Here is a 14,116-nt window from a genome sequence, read left to right on the forward strand (position 1 = left end):
AACCCCCGATGTTTACTACCTGCCCTACACAACAGTATCCCCCTTGTCCAGTTCTAACCCTATTTTATCACGCACCGTTCCCAGAATGCCTCACCACTCACTGATATCCAGCAGATGATGAGTATCCCTGGAGCCTGCACCATCTTTGAAAGGTACCTGTGCACTCGGACATTTGTGTTGCCAATCCGGTGTGACCACTCGCTGGCAGTGTATTGGTACAGCAGCCACAAAGCCACAGTGCTGGCATGGCTGGTACTCCTTCTCACACACCACCCCATTCTCTCCCTGTTTCCCCCCCCCACCCCACCAAGTCACAGTTTATCCACCAGGACAGTGTTCCTGTCCTCACCAGCATCCTGCCTGACCTCCTCTCTGTTACCACCCCCTCCATCTGTCCCCAATGATTGTCCAGATGGGGAAAGTAACATACGGGCAAACGATTGAAATGAAGAGTCATACTGGACTAAAAATGTTACTCCCTCTGTGCCCACTCCATTCTCGACCCCCCCCCACCCCCACCCCCACCCAAACAGACCAGCCCAGGCAACAGAACCACATCTTCAGCAGCTCCATCACCTGCTCCCCCATGGCCCTGGGGAAAAGCCTGCGTACCATTGTACTTGTGCCCCAGGTGGTTATGCGATGGTGCCATGAGCTATGGTCACAGTGGGTCACCCTTGTCCCATTCACCACCTTGTACAGCCCCAGATCCTCAAACAGTTGGTACAACAAGAAGACTGCAGGATGCAGGAATGTTTGCAGCTGCTGTGGGAGTGAGGAGGTGGTACTGGTCATCCCAGATCACCTGGACATTAATGGAGTAAAAGTCCTTCCTGTTGATGAACCCCACAGTGTTGTAGCCCAGCCCCATGAAGGGCCACATCTGGGCAGTTGAGAGCACTGTGCTCTGGGTGAGCCCAGCTCTGTTCCTGAATCCTGACCCTGACACAGGAACAGGAGGGAACTCGGTGTGATCTTACACAAACTCCACTGGCTGCTGCTGGATGTAATTGGAGCACGACTGAGAGATCTCTCTCAGGTCACTGTGAGGAAGGAGCCAGTCCCAAAGATGGTCAGGCAGTGTCACCTTCTTTTTTGATTTTATTTTATTATTGTCACATGTACCTAGGTACAGTGAAAAGTTTTGTTTTGCATGCAGTACATAACATTCAAAATTCATAGAGTAATGGAATACAGCCAGGAATACAAAGTTACAGTTGCACAGAAAGTGTACAAAAGCAAGATCAGCATTAAATTTGAAACTAGAGAGGTTCATGCAGCAGTGTAATAATAACAACAGCGGTTATTGAAACTGTTGGTACGTGTGGTTAAGCTTTTGTATTGTTTTCCTAACCGGTGAGGTTGGAAGAGATTATATCCGGGGTGGCAGGCTGTCTTCCTGCGGCAGCGGCAAGTGTAGGGGGAGTCAGTAGATGGAGGGTTGGCTTGTGTGATGGACTGGGCTGTGTTCACAACTCTCTGCAGTTTCTTACAGAGCAGTTACCATCCCAAGCCATGTTGCATCCAGATAGAATGCTTTCTATGGTGCATCTGTAAAAGTTGCTGAGGGTCCTTATGGATATGCTGAATTTACTTAGCTACCTGAGGAAGAGGAGGTGTTGTTATGCACTCTTGACGATCTCATTAACATGGGACGCCCAGGACGGATTGTGTCGGTGATCATCACTCGGAACTTGACCATCTCCACCTCCGCTCCTCTGTGTGGAGTTTGCACATTCTCCCCGTGTCTGTGTGTTTCTCCTCCGGGTGCTCCAGTTTCCTCCCACAATCCAAAGATGTGTAGGTCAGGTGAATTGGCCATGCTAAATTGTCCATATGGTTAGGTGCATTAGTCAGGGGTCAGTGTAGGGGAGTGGGTCTGGGTGGGTTACTCTTCGGAGGGTCAGTGTGGACCTTTTGGGCCGAAGGGCCTGTTTCCACACTGTAGGGAATCTAATCTAATCTTTGCAGATAGGGATGTGCCGCAACCCCTGGGAGAGGATGTTCCCCCACCCCACTTGCCCCACCCCACTTCCCTCCCCACCCCACTTCCCTCCCCACCCCACTTCCCTCCCCACCCCACTTCCCTCCCCACCCCACTTCCCTCCCCACCCCACTTCCCCCCCCCCCCCACTTCCCCCCCACCCATCCTATTGCAGCATGTGATATCTAACCCACTAACTGCAGGTCAGTCAGCTTAAGGTCACCAGTGGGGGAAATGCTTAGAGATTTTTAATCTTGGACAAAATGAACATGTCATGGGAAAAAAAAAGAGACTAATAACTGAAGTCAGTGTAGATTTGATGTGGATCTGGTTTGATTAATCTGATTGAAATCCCAGAAGGTAGATCAGGATAGAATGACAGGTGAGTATCGCAACGCAAAAGGCATTTGACAAAGTGCAGCTCCACATAACAGATTAATTTGCAACGTTGAAGTCCATTGGGCCTCGTTAATATAGAGAATGGATTTGGAGCAGAGTGGAGGTGAATTTGTTGCATGGCGTGAGCCCTGGTGTCCTCCAGGGGTCAGTGTTGAGCTACAGTAACAGCCAGGAACAGAATGGTAAAGTTTGTGAATAGTCTGAAACTTGGAAAGTGACTGAGAGGGAGGAAGAGACACCAGGGGGCACAGCAGACTGGGAAACTGTGCAGGCATGTGTCAGATTTAACTGCAATACAGAGAAATAGAAGTTGGGAAAATGAAGAAAGTAAAAAAAGTGAAAGGTGAACAGAGATGGTGAGTGAGCACTAATCTTTGAAATGTGCAATGCATGTTATTATTACAAGAAAGCTGTGGAATCCTTGTCTTTATGAATGGCTTTGTAAAGGAGAAAGCAGAGCAGCCTCTGAAACTTTTGATTGTTCATTGGTTCATGCCCAGCTAGAATGCTCTGAGCAAGTCCAGGCACTGCACCCTTTAGCAAAGAGGTTAAGCAAAGATCTACAAGGCTAGTATCAGGAATGAGGGGCTTGCGTTAATGTGGAGAGATGGTTCCCCTGGGAGCAGAGCGCGCTCGGGGAAGGTTTCATGGAGGGAAATCATGATGTGGAGGTGCCAGTGTTGTTTGTTTTCACTGACAGAAGGATCGATAACCAGAGAAACACTGTGTAAGGTAATTGGCAAGGAACCCAGAGGAAACCTGAGAAAGGAATGATCCAGAGTAGAGTGTGGGGCTGGAAAAGCACAGCAGGTCAGGCAGCATCCGAGGAGCAGGAAAAATGGGTCCTGATGAAGAGCTTATGCCCGAAACATCGATTTTCCTGCTCCTCGGATGCTGCCTGATCTGCTGTGCTTTTCTAGCACCACACTCTTGACTCTGATCTCCAGTATCTGCAGTCCTTGCTTTCTCCTGTGAGTTAGGACAAATGGCTTGAGGATGGTGGAAGCAGATTGAGGAAGTACTTTCAAAAGTAGGCTGCATAACTGTTTGATGTGAAATACCTGCAGGACTCTGGGGGGTGGGCAGGGGAATCAGTCTAACTGTGGCTGTCTGAAAGAGCCAGCATGGATACAGTGGGCTGAATGGCCTCCTGTTCATGCTCATTATTTGGATCCCACTGTTGTATTACAGTGACTGATATTGACGAGAACCGATTACAATATCTTGAGTAACTCGTAATGTGTTAAGAAACACGGCAGTGACCTCTCTAACCTGGTGCCATTGCAAATTACTGCAGTTTATGGTGAGATACAGACACACATCCCTCGGTCAACATCATCACCACGCGTTCTCAGGGCATTATCATGTTGCTCGAGCTCACTGTGTATCAATTAGTTGCTGCCTACGTTAGAAAAGTGACTACATCATTTGATTTAAAAAATTGAAAGAACTGTTTATGCTGGTAAAGCTCAGCAGGTCTGGCAGCATCTGTGGAGAGAAAGCAGAGTTAACGTTTCTGGTCAAGTGATTCCTCCTCAGAACGGATTTCCTTGGAACATAATTTCATTCCTTCAAAGTGTGAAACCTTTCCAGATATCTGAAATGCATTGTGTACAAGTTTTCTCTGTGTCTCTCTTGCACTAAATCCTAAAGAATGGAGATCTTGCTTTGAAAGGTACAGGGAGTCCAGTTAAATGATGTAAGAATTCACCAACTGGAGGTCTTTGTCTGAGAGCTGAAAATGTATTGCTGGAAAAGCGCAGCAGGTCAGGCAGCATCCAGGGAACTGGAGAATCGACGTTTTGGGCATAAGCCCTTCTTCACTTTCCTCATTCCTGAAGAAGGGCTCATGCCTGAAATGTCGATTCTCCTGCTCCTTGGATGCTGCCTGACCTGCTGCGCTTTTCCAGCAACACATTTTCAGCTCTGATCTCCAGCATCTGCAGACCTCACTTTCTCCTCAAAGGTCTTTGTCTGAGACACCACTTCAGGCTAGTACCCAACTGTTAATGCATTGGTACGAGTTCGTAAGAACTCCGAGCAGGAGCAGGCTATTCAGCCCATGAAGCCTGTTCCCACCATTCTGTATGAGGATGGCTGATCATATGCCTCAACTTTATTTTCCCACCCATCTCCTATATCTCTCAAATTATTTAATGTCCAAAAACCTGTGGTGGACCCCCAGAATGGAGCAAAGAATTCCAGAGCCCTGTGACCACCTGGGTGAAATGCTATTCCTTATCTCAGCCCTGAATGAGTGAACCATGTTCCTGTGTGTCTGATCCCAGGTTCTTGACTGTCCTGCCAGGGGCATGCCTATTTGTGTCCAGCTGGCTGTGTTGCTGCTGTGCCAACCAATGCCAACCTCTGGTTGGATCTTGTTTGCTGCCACTATCCTGTCTCCTTTTCATGGACTTGGCTTAAAGTGGCCAAACCCAGGGCAGGGGGAGGGGGGTGGTTACACTTGTTCCTGAGACTGAGGGGAGACTGAAGAACTGGGTCTGTCCTGTTCGAGATCCTCAAATGTCCCATCATTTTCCCCCAACCCCTCTTCCCTCCCCATCCTTCCCCACCCTTCTCGTTCCCATCCCCACCTCCACCCTTGTCACGTGGTCTCTAACATTCTAACCCTTTCAGGACCATCGTCTTGATACAATAATGGCCCCTCAGAGTTTTCAGTCTTTCAATCCAATCCTGCTGCAGTTTTCCAAACCTCCCAGAAGGCGTGGGGAGCTCCTGCCCTTTCCATCCTGAGGGAGGGGGGTGGGGGGGAGAGAAAGGAGACTCTCAACTACACCCCCACCCTGTCCATCCCTAGGTGGAGCTCTCACCTTTTTCCCACCCACCCCCAGTCAGAGGCCATTGGGCCCGATTTCTTGACGAGGGTGCCCCAACACTGGGTGAGCCGGAGGCTGGAGGTGAGGTGAGGATGTGGGGGTTGTTTTGTCTCTCTCTGGGGAGGGACTGGCCTTGAGAAGGGTCGAGGTGGTGATGTCCCGTTTTCAGGAGCCAGGGTCACTGGGGAATTGGTCAGAAATCACAGACCTTTCAGCTCCAGGGGGTCTTGCTTCAGAGAGAGGCATCGGAAATAAGTTCATGCTGTAATTCTGAATGTTCTTGTGTGAAATGTGTTTCTATCTTTGTGAAGTAAAAGTCTCCACAGTCCGAGAGGCTGTTCTTGTTCGTTAGTTTACCCTGAGGAGCAGGTTTCAGTGGGGATGGCAGGGGCAGGGGGGAGTTCGGCTTTGGGGGGGCATGGAATTGAACCCTTGGTGTGGATGACACGCTGCTGCTGCTGCGGGCCAGCCGTCCAACCAACCGAGCAAACCTCCATCCAGCTGCCTGGCTGGCAATCCGTGCAGCCTGCCTTTCTCGTTTGGAGTAAGCTGCTTTCTGTAAATATTGCTGATGTCTAACAACAGCTTGTTAACAGCAGAACATCAGGTTACTTTCCCAGCCGGGCAAGATGCTACTCTGTCAACAACATTGACCAAGAAAAACCCCACAATGTGGCTTTTAAGTGGACCAGCCAGTCTCTGCTGTCACTGCTCATTGGTCAGCATCCATTGATAGAGGTCCCTGTCTCTTCCCCACCCCCACTCAACACTAACCCCCACCCCCTTTCCTCTCCCGCAACTACTCTTTAGGGAACCCCTGGGAAAACCTGGAATCTGAGTAAGGTTTGTAATGATGATCAGATTCTTGGTGCAGTCTCGTTCAGGCGGTGCTTTACCCATTCTCTGATAAAGGTCAGACCTGTACAAAGCAGGAATATCATGTTTGGGTTCAAACCTGGATGGAGTACTATTTACTTCATATTGAAGGGTTCAAGTCATTGTTTTTGGGTAACAGTTCCTTTTACGGAGGGCAAGTTAACTGTAGCTCGTGGGATATGGGATATCTTGGATGCTGTGTCTGTGTCTCCCTGTGTCTACCCAGGTGTGTGTGTCTGTCTGTCACCCAGTGTCCCTGTGTACGTCTGTCTGTGTTTTTTAAGGTGAAGGGTGGAAGGTATAGGAGAGATGTCAGGGGTGGGTTCTTTACCCAGAGAGTGGTGGGGGCATGGAATGCGCTGCCTGTGGGAGTGGTAGAGTCGGAATCATTGGCGACCTTTAAGCGGCATTTGGATAGGTACATGGATGGGTACTTAATCTAGGTTAGAAGTTCGGCACAACATCGTGGGCCGAAGGGCCTGTTCTGTGCTGTATTGTTCTATGTTCTATGTGTCTCCTTGTGTCCTCGAGCCCGCGCATCTGTCCCCCTGTGCCCGCGCGTCTCTCTGCGTCTCCCCGTCTCCCTGTGCCCGCGCGTCTCTCTGCGTCTCCCTGTGCCTGTGCATCTTCCTGCGTGTCCCTGTGCCCAAACATCTGTCTGCGACTTCCCTGTCTCCCGCACGTCTGTCTGCATCTTTCCCATCTGTCTGCGTCTTCCCTGTCTCCCCGCACGTCTGTCTGCGTCTTCCCTGTCTCCCCGCACGTCTGTCTGCGTCTTCCCTGTCTCCCCGCACGTCTGTCTGCGTCTTCCCTGTCTTCCCTGTCTCCCCGCATGTCTGTCTGCGTCTTTCCCATCTGTCAGCGTCTCCCTGTATCCCTGTGTGTCTGTCTGTGTTTCCCCGTGTATGTCTATGTACCTGTGTGTGTACCCTTATGTCGTTCTTGGGATGTGTGAGAGAGAAACAAAGAGAGAGATTAGTACGGGGAGAAAGCAGGAGAATAGGTTTGACAAACATACCAACTGTAATCAAATGATGGAGTCGACTTTGGGCTAAATTACCTGACTGTGCTCCTATATGGTCAGGTTCAGTGGTGTGTGCCCATGTCTGCAGGGGTGTGGATATGTGACACACCTTGAGTTTGGGAAGCAGCTGATTTATCTGACAAGGTAGTAACTGGAACTGATGACCTGTCTGGTGGGAGGGTGGGTGGTTGCTGCTTATTCCTGTTGACCCTCCAACGGGGAGTGGGGGGTGGTTGGGAGAAGGAGGTCAGGCTGTTGCTTAACACCGAGTGCCTGTGTCGGGAGTGGATGGCAGCTGGAGGAGAGCTGAAGCTGAGATTTGATGGAAATAGAGAGCAGTCATTGCTGACAGGATGTGTAACGGTAAAGTCAAACCCCAGAGAGCAGCAGGGAGATGATGGGCACCTGGTGACTGCAGCTGAACTGTTCCCTGTCAGACACTAGATGAAGAGATTTTATTGATTGATCAAGAAGATTCTGAAAGAGGAACAGGAACATCTATGTTGGAAGCGATTACACTGACAAATCAGAATTAATATATTTTACATTCTCCTCTTGCTCTTTCCCATTTAGCCCTGCACTGGTTCCTTTTCACATACATTCCCAAATCCCTTTCTCAACTTTAAATTCTAACAGTTCAGGCACTGTGCTCCAAACAGAATCATAGATACATAGCTTTAAATTGAGGGGTGATAGATATAGGACAGATGTCAGAGGTAGTTTCTTTACTCAGAGAGTAGTAAGGGTATGGAATGCTTTGCCTGCAACGGTAGTAGATTCACCAACTTTAAGTACATTTAAGTCGTCATTGGACAGGCATATGGACGTACATGGAATAGTGTAGGTTAGATGGGCTTCAGATTGGTATGATAGGTTGGTGCAACATTGAGGGCCGAAGGGCCTGTACTGCGCTGTAATGTTCTATATACATGGTTCACTAATGTCCATGAGGGAAGGAAACTGTCTTCCTTACCTGGGCTGGCCTACATATGACTCCAGACTCTCAGCATTGTGTATGACTCTTAACTGCCCTCTGGGCAATTAGGGCTGGGTAATAAATGCTGGCCTTTCCTCTTGTGAATGAATAAAGTACTAAAAGGACTGAAGGAGGGCTTTTCACCCATTGTACGGACATACCTCTGGAGCAGGTGGGACTTGTGATGCAGAAGGTAAAAACAAGGACTGCAGATGCTGGAGATCAGAGTCTGGATTAGAGTGGTGCTGGAAAAGCACAGCAGGTCAGGCAGCATCCGAGGAGCAGGAAAATCGACGTTTCGGGCTTTTGGGTGCTGCCTGACCTGCTGTGCTTTTCCAGCACCGTGCTAATCTAGACTTGTGATGCAGAAGGCCTGAGGTCCAGAACCCTTGTATCAAACACTTTTATGACTGAAACCTGCGATTGAATCACCAAACTTTAGATTGTTAGAGTGACAGACAATCTCCCAACTGAGCCACTTCTGTGTAGCTGGAAAAATAACCAGCCTAATCTCAGTGACCAATTCTTGGCCTGAGGCCTTTGTGGATACAGTACTCCAGCTCTGACCCAGTGGCTATGAATCTGTGGTCTTCTCAATACTGACCCTACTGCCTCCAGGCAGGTTCTCTGGGTCTGAACCTTTTTGAGATTTCTGAACACCTCAATCAAATCTCTCTATGTAAAGGTGGTCTCTCCATCTGTACTAACTGCAGTCCCTTGGATTCTGGTCCCAATTGAATAAGCTGCTTCTGTGCCTCTCCAGAGTCCCCGAGTGCTCAGTATCAATCACAAACCTGCAACAGGGGCCTAAACAGCTGCCTTTTGAAGATTTGGCATAACATTCTTGCTTTTTGGATCATGTTGGAACCAATTTCTGAACTTTGCCGTGTTAGTCACTTTAGTCAGTTTTTTACAATTTAGGATTCTCAAAGACATAAACTAATGAAAGGGTAGAGTTAGATAGAGGTTTTAAACTAAGGAGGCTGGGCAGCTCAGTAATATGGGGAGGTGCAGAGGTGTGCGTGCTAGTTAGGAACAGAGTCATGAAAGAGCAGTTGGAAAGTTGAGGATATCTAAACTGATCAATTATTATTAAATGTTGCTTTCTTCACCAATGTGCCAATGTTCTGATGAATTCTGAGAGAAATTGCAGAGGGTCAGAGTATAATTTTGTTTTTTCTAAATCCTTTGAGAAAGTTGTGGTTAAGATTGGGAGTTGCTGGTATGAAAATTCTATCGAAAATGAAAGCAGCAATTAATTAGCTCAGCTTATTCTGAAGCAGTGTTTCCAGGATATCACCAAATATCATTCATTCTCTGGAAAACTCCAATGGCCAATCTATTTCCATGTAATGTCAAACCGTTGTGACTGACACTAGTTGCAGGCAGTAGTAGGCTCTTGTGTTGTTGGGTCAGACTTCCAATGCTAGCCCCTCCCTCAAACCTCCATGGTCAAAACTGGGCTGGTTTTATCATTGCCTAGCCACACATCCTCCCCCAACATCCACAGCACAATTGAAACAGGTTTCCATGCCTCAGACACTCTCGTCAAGGAGCTCAGGTAGTTCAGTGGATGGACAGTGAGGTTGGCTGGGGAGGGGGGAGCGGGAACAGAATGGGAAATGTGGTCAGGCATGGTTAGGAGCAGGGAGTCAGCAGGTTGTTTTGTGTTGAGGGGGGCAGGGAATCAAGGTGAGGAGGGGTGTCATGAGGAATAATATTGGATTTAGAACTGGTACTAGTCTATTATTTATTGAGTCAGAGATGTACAGCACAGAAACAAACCCTTCGGTCCAGCTCATCCATACCGACCAGATATTCCAAATTAACCTAGTCCCATTTCCCAGCACTTGGCCCATATCCCTCCAATCCCTTCCTATTCATATACCCATCCAGGTGCCTTTTAAATGGTGTAATTGTACCAGCCTCCACCACATCCTCTGGCAGCTGCTTCCATACACGCACCACCCTCTGCGTGAAAAATTTGCCCCTTAGGTCCCTTTTAAATCTTGCCCTTCTCACCTTAAATCCACATCCTCTAGTTCTGAACTCCCCCACCCCAGTGAAAAGATCTTGTCTATTTATCCTGTTCATGTCTATCATGATTTTATAACCCTCTATAAGGTCACCTCTCGGCCTCCAATGCTCCAGGGAAAACAGCCCCTGCCTGTTCAGCCTCTCCTTATAGCTCAAACCTTCCAACCCTGGCAACATCCTTGTAAATCTTTTCTGAACCGTTTCAAGTTTCACAACATCTTTCAGATAGGGAGAACAGATTTGAATGCGGTATTCCAAAAGTGGCCTAACCAATGTCCTGTACCGTGACAACATGACCTCTAACACAGGGGAAGGAGGAAGAGAGAGCAGGGAGTGGGGGGAGGGTGGAGAGCGGGGGTGGTGGTACAGTGGCTCAGTGGTTAGCAGTGCTGCCTCACAGCACTAGGGACCTGGGTTCGATTCCTGTCTTGGGCAACTGTCTGTGTGAAGTTTGTACGTTCCCCCTGTGTCTGCGTGGGTTTGCTCTGACAGTGTGCAGGTCAGGTGAATTGGCCATGTTAAATTGCCCGTAGTGTTCAGGGATGTATAGGTTAGGTGATTTAGTCTGCGGTAAATGTAGGGAATGGGTTTGGGTGGGTTACTCTTCGGAGGGTCAGTGTGGACTTGTTGGGCTGAAGGGCCTGTTTCCACACTGTCGAGATTCTGTATATAACTCCTATACTCAATGCACTAACCAATAAAGGAAAGCATACCAAACGCTGCCTTCACTATCCTGTCTACCTGGAATTCCACTTTCAAGGAACTTCCTGGGTAAGTTACATTTTGGAGAGTTTCAACAAAGTGTCTCTCTCTATCTCAAAGTTGGAAAATTTCTTGAGGGTTGCAGACCACCTGCTAATTACCTGTCAAAGGTCAGACCTCTCCCTGGTCATTTGTGTCAGGATGACCCAGGAGTCTCAACCTAACTTTGTGGTTGGTCCAGTCTCTGACTATCCTGAGGCTGTAGGATCTGGGGCATTCAGTCCATCTATAGGAAGCACTTCATTTTGGAGTTCGGACAGTGTCAGAATACTGTTGTCATTGTGGGTGTGGATTTACAGAAAGTACCGGATCTCACTTGAGAGGTGTTCTGGTGAGATCTAGCTAGCAGGTGTGAGGCATGTTTCTCTCGCTGTCTCTCTCTCCTCTCTCTCTCTCTCTCTCTCTCTCTCTCTCTCTCTCTCTCTCTCTCTCTCTCTCTGTGTGTGTCGCTCGCTTTTTCTCTCTGTCGCTCGCTTTTTCTCTCTGTCGCTCGCTTTTTCTCTCTGTCGCTCGCTTTTTCTCTCTGTCGCTCGCTTTTTCTCTCTGTCGCTCGCTTTTTCTCTCTGTCGCTCGCTTTTTCTCTCTGTCGCTCGCTTTTTCTCTCTGTCGCTCGCTTTTTCTCTCTGTCGCTCGCTTTTTCTCTCTGTCGCTCGCTTTTTCTCTCTCTGTTTCGCTTGCCTTTTCTCTCTCTCGCCTTTTCTCTCTGTGTCTCTCTCGCTCGCCTTTTTTGTCTCTCTCGCTCGCCTTTTTTGTCTGTCGCGCTCGCCTTTTTTGTCTGTCGCGCTCGCCTTTTTTGTCTGTCGCGCTCGCCTTTTTTGTCTGTCGCGCTCGCCTTTTTTGTCTGTCGCGCTCGCCTTTTTTGTCTGTCGCGCTCGCCTTTTTTGTCTGTCGCGCTCGCCTTTTTTGTCTGTCGCGCTCGCCTTTTCTGTCTGTCGCGCTCGCCTTTTCTGTCTGTCGCGCTCGCCTTTTCTGTCTGTCGCGCTCGCCTTTTCTGTCTGTCGCGCTCGCCTTTTCTGTCTGTCGCGCTCGCCTTTTCTGTCTGTCGCGCTCGCCTTTTCTGTCTGTCGCGCTCGCCTTTTCTGTCTGTCGCGCTCGCCTTCTCGCCTTTTTTTGTCTGTCGCGCTCGCCTTCTCGCCTTTTTTTGTCTGTCGCGCTCGCCTTCTCGCCTTTTTTTCTCTCTCGCGCTCGCCTTCTCGCCTTTTTTTCTCTCTCTCTCTCTCTCGCCTTTTTTCTCTCTCTCTCTACTCTTGCCTTTTTTTCTCTCTCTCTCTACTCTTGCCTTTTTTTCTCTCTCTCTCTCTCTCGCCTTTTTTTCTCTCTCTCTCTCTCTCTCTCTCTCTCTCTCGCCTTTTTTTCTCTCTCTCTCTCTCTCTCTCTCTCTCTCGCCTTTTTTTCTCTCTCTCTCGCTCGTTTCTCTCTCTCTTATTTTCTCTGATTTTTTTCTCTCTCTCAATTTTTCGCTCTCTCTCGCTTTTTCTGTTTCTCTCTCTCTCGCTCGCTTTTTCTCTCTCGCTCGCTTTTTCTCGCTCGCTTTTTGTCTGGCTTGCCTCGTTTTTTCTCTCGCTCGCTTTTTCTCTCTCGATTTTTCTGTCGGTCTCACTCGCTTTCTCTCGCTCGCTCGCTTTTTCTCTCGCTCGCGTTTTCTTTGGCTTATTCTCATTCTCTCGCTTTTTCTCATTCTCTCGCTTTCTCTCTCTCTCGCTTTCTCTCTCTCTCTCGCTTTCGCTCGCCTTTTCGCTCGCTCGCCTTTTCGCTCGCCCGCTTTTTCGCTCGCCCGCTTTTTCGCTCGCCCGCTTTTTCGCTCGCCCGCTTTTTCGCTCGCCCGCTTTTTCGCTCGCCCGCTTTTTCGCTCGCCCGCTTTTTCGCTCGCCCGCTTTTTCTCATTTTCTCGCTCCCGCTTTTTCTCGCACGCTTTTACTCACTCTCGCTTTTTCTCTCGCTCTCTCTCGCTCGTTTTTTCGCTCGCTCGCCTTTTCTCATTTTCTCGCTCACTTTTTCTCTCTCTCGCTCACTTTTTCTCTCTCTCGCTTGTTCCCTCGCTCGCTTTTTCTCACTTGCTTTTTCTCACTTGCTTTTTCTCTCTCCCGCTTTTTCTCGCACGCTTTTACACTCTCTCGCTTTCTCTGTCTCGCTCGTTTTTTCTCTCGCTCGTTTTTTCTCTCGCTCGTTTTTTCTCTCGCTCGTTTTTTCTCTCGCTCGTTTTTTCTCTCGCTCGTTTTTTCTCTCGCTCGTTTTTTCTCTCGCTCGTTTTTTCTCTCGCTCTTTCCTCTCGCTCGCTTTTTCCCCTCGCTCGCTTTTTCTCTCTCTCTCGCTCTTTTTCCCTCGCTCTCGCTTTTACACTCACTCTCGCTTTTACACTCTCTCTCGCTTTCTCTCTCTCTCGCTTTCTCTCTCTCTCGCTTTCTCTCTCTCTCGCTTTCTCTCTCTCTCGCTTTCTCTCTCTCTCGCTTTCTCTCTCTCGCGCTTTCTCTCTCTCGCGCTTTCTCTCTCTCGCGCTTTCTCTCTCTCGCGCTTTCTCTCTCTCGCGCTTTCTCTTTCTCTCTCTCGCGCTTTCTCTCTCTCTCGCTTTCTCTCTCTCGCGCTTTCTCTCTCTCGCGCTTTCTCTCTCTCTCGCGCTTTCTCTCTCTCTCGCGCTTTCTCTCTCTCTCGCGCTTTCTCTCTCTCTCGCGCTTTCTCTCTCTCGCGCTTTCTCTCTCTCGCGCTTTTTCTCTCTCGCGCTTTTTCTCTCTCGCGCTTTTTCTCTCTCGCGCTCTCTCTCTCGCGCTCTCTCTCTCGCGCTCTCTCTCTCGCGCTCTCTCTCTCGCGCTCTCTCTCTCGCGCTCTCTCTTTCGCGCTCTCTCTCTCGCGCTCTCTCTCTCGCGCTCTCTCTCTCGCGCTCTCTCTCTCTCGCGCTCTCTCTCTCGCGCTCTCTCTCTCGCGCTCTCTCTCTCGCGCTCTCTCTCTCGCGCTCTCTCTCTCGCGCTCTCTCTCTCGCGCTTTCTCTCTCGCGCTTTCTCTCTCGCGCTTTCTCGCTCGCGCTTTCTCGCTCGCGCTTTCTCGCTCGCGCTCTCTCTCTCGCTCGCGCTTTCTCTCTCTCGCTCGCGCTTTCTCTCTCTCGCTCGCGCTTTCTCTCTCTCGCTCGCGCTTTCTCTCTCGCTCGCGCTTTCTCTCTCGCTCGCGCTTTCTCTCTCTCGCTCGCGCTTTCTCTCTCTCGCTCGCGCTTTCTCTCTCTCGCTCGCGCT

At 49.3% G+C, this 14,116-nt stretch overlaps 1 protein-coding gene and 1 pseudogene across 18 annotated transcripts in view; one reads left to right on the top strand and one right to left on the bottom strand.

The window, feature by feature from the left end:
* Positions 1–14,116, top strand: part of LOC122540474 (polyhomeotic-like protein 2) — a 308,477-nt gene that overhangs the window by 123,169 nt on the left and 171,192 nt on the right. The gene's annotated exons all lie outside the window — the stretch shown is intronic.
* The window catches only part of LOC148139742 (uncharacterized), a 49,599-nt pseudogene continuing 48,366 nt past the window's right edge, over positions 12,884–14,116 (bottom strand).

Source organism: Chiloscyllium plagiosum, unplaced genomic scaffold, assembly GCF_037043375.1.
Source record: "Chiloscyllium plagiosum isolate Xiang-an unplaced genomic scaffold, Cpla_swu_hap1 HiC_scaffold_37, whole genome shotgun sequence".
NCBI lineage: Eukaryota > Metazoa > Chordata > Chondrichthyes > Orectolobiformes > Hemiscylliidae > Chiloscyllium > Chiloscyllium plagiosum.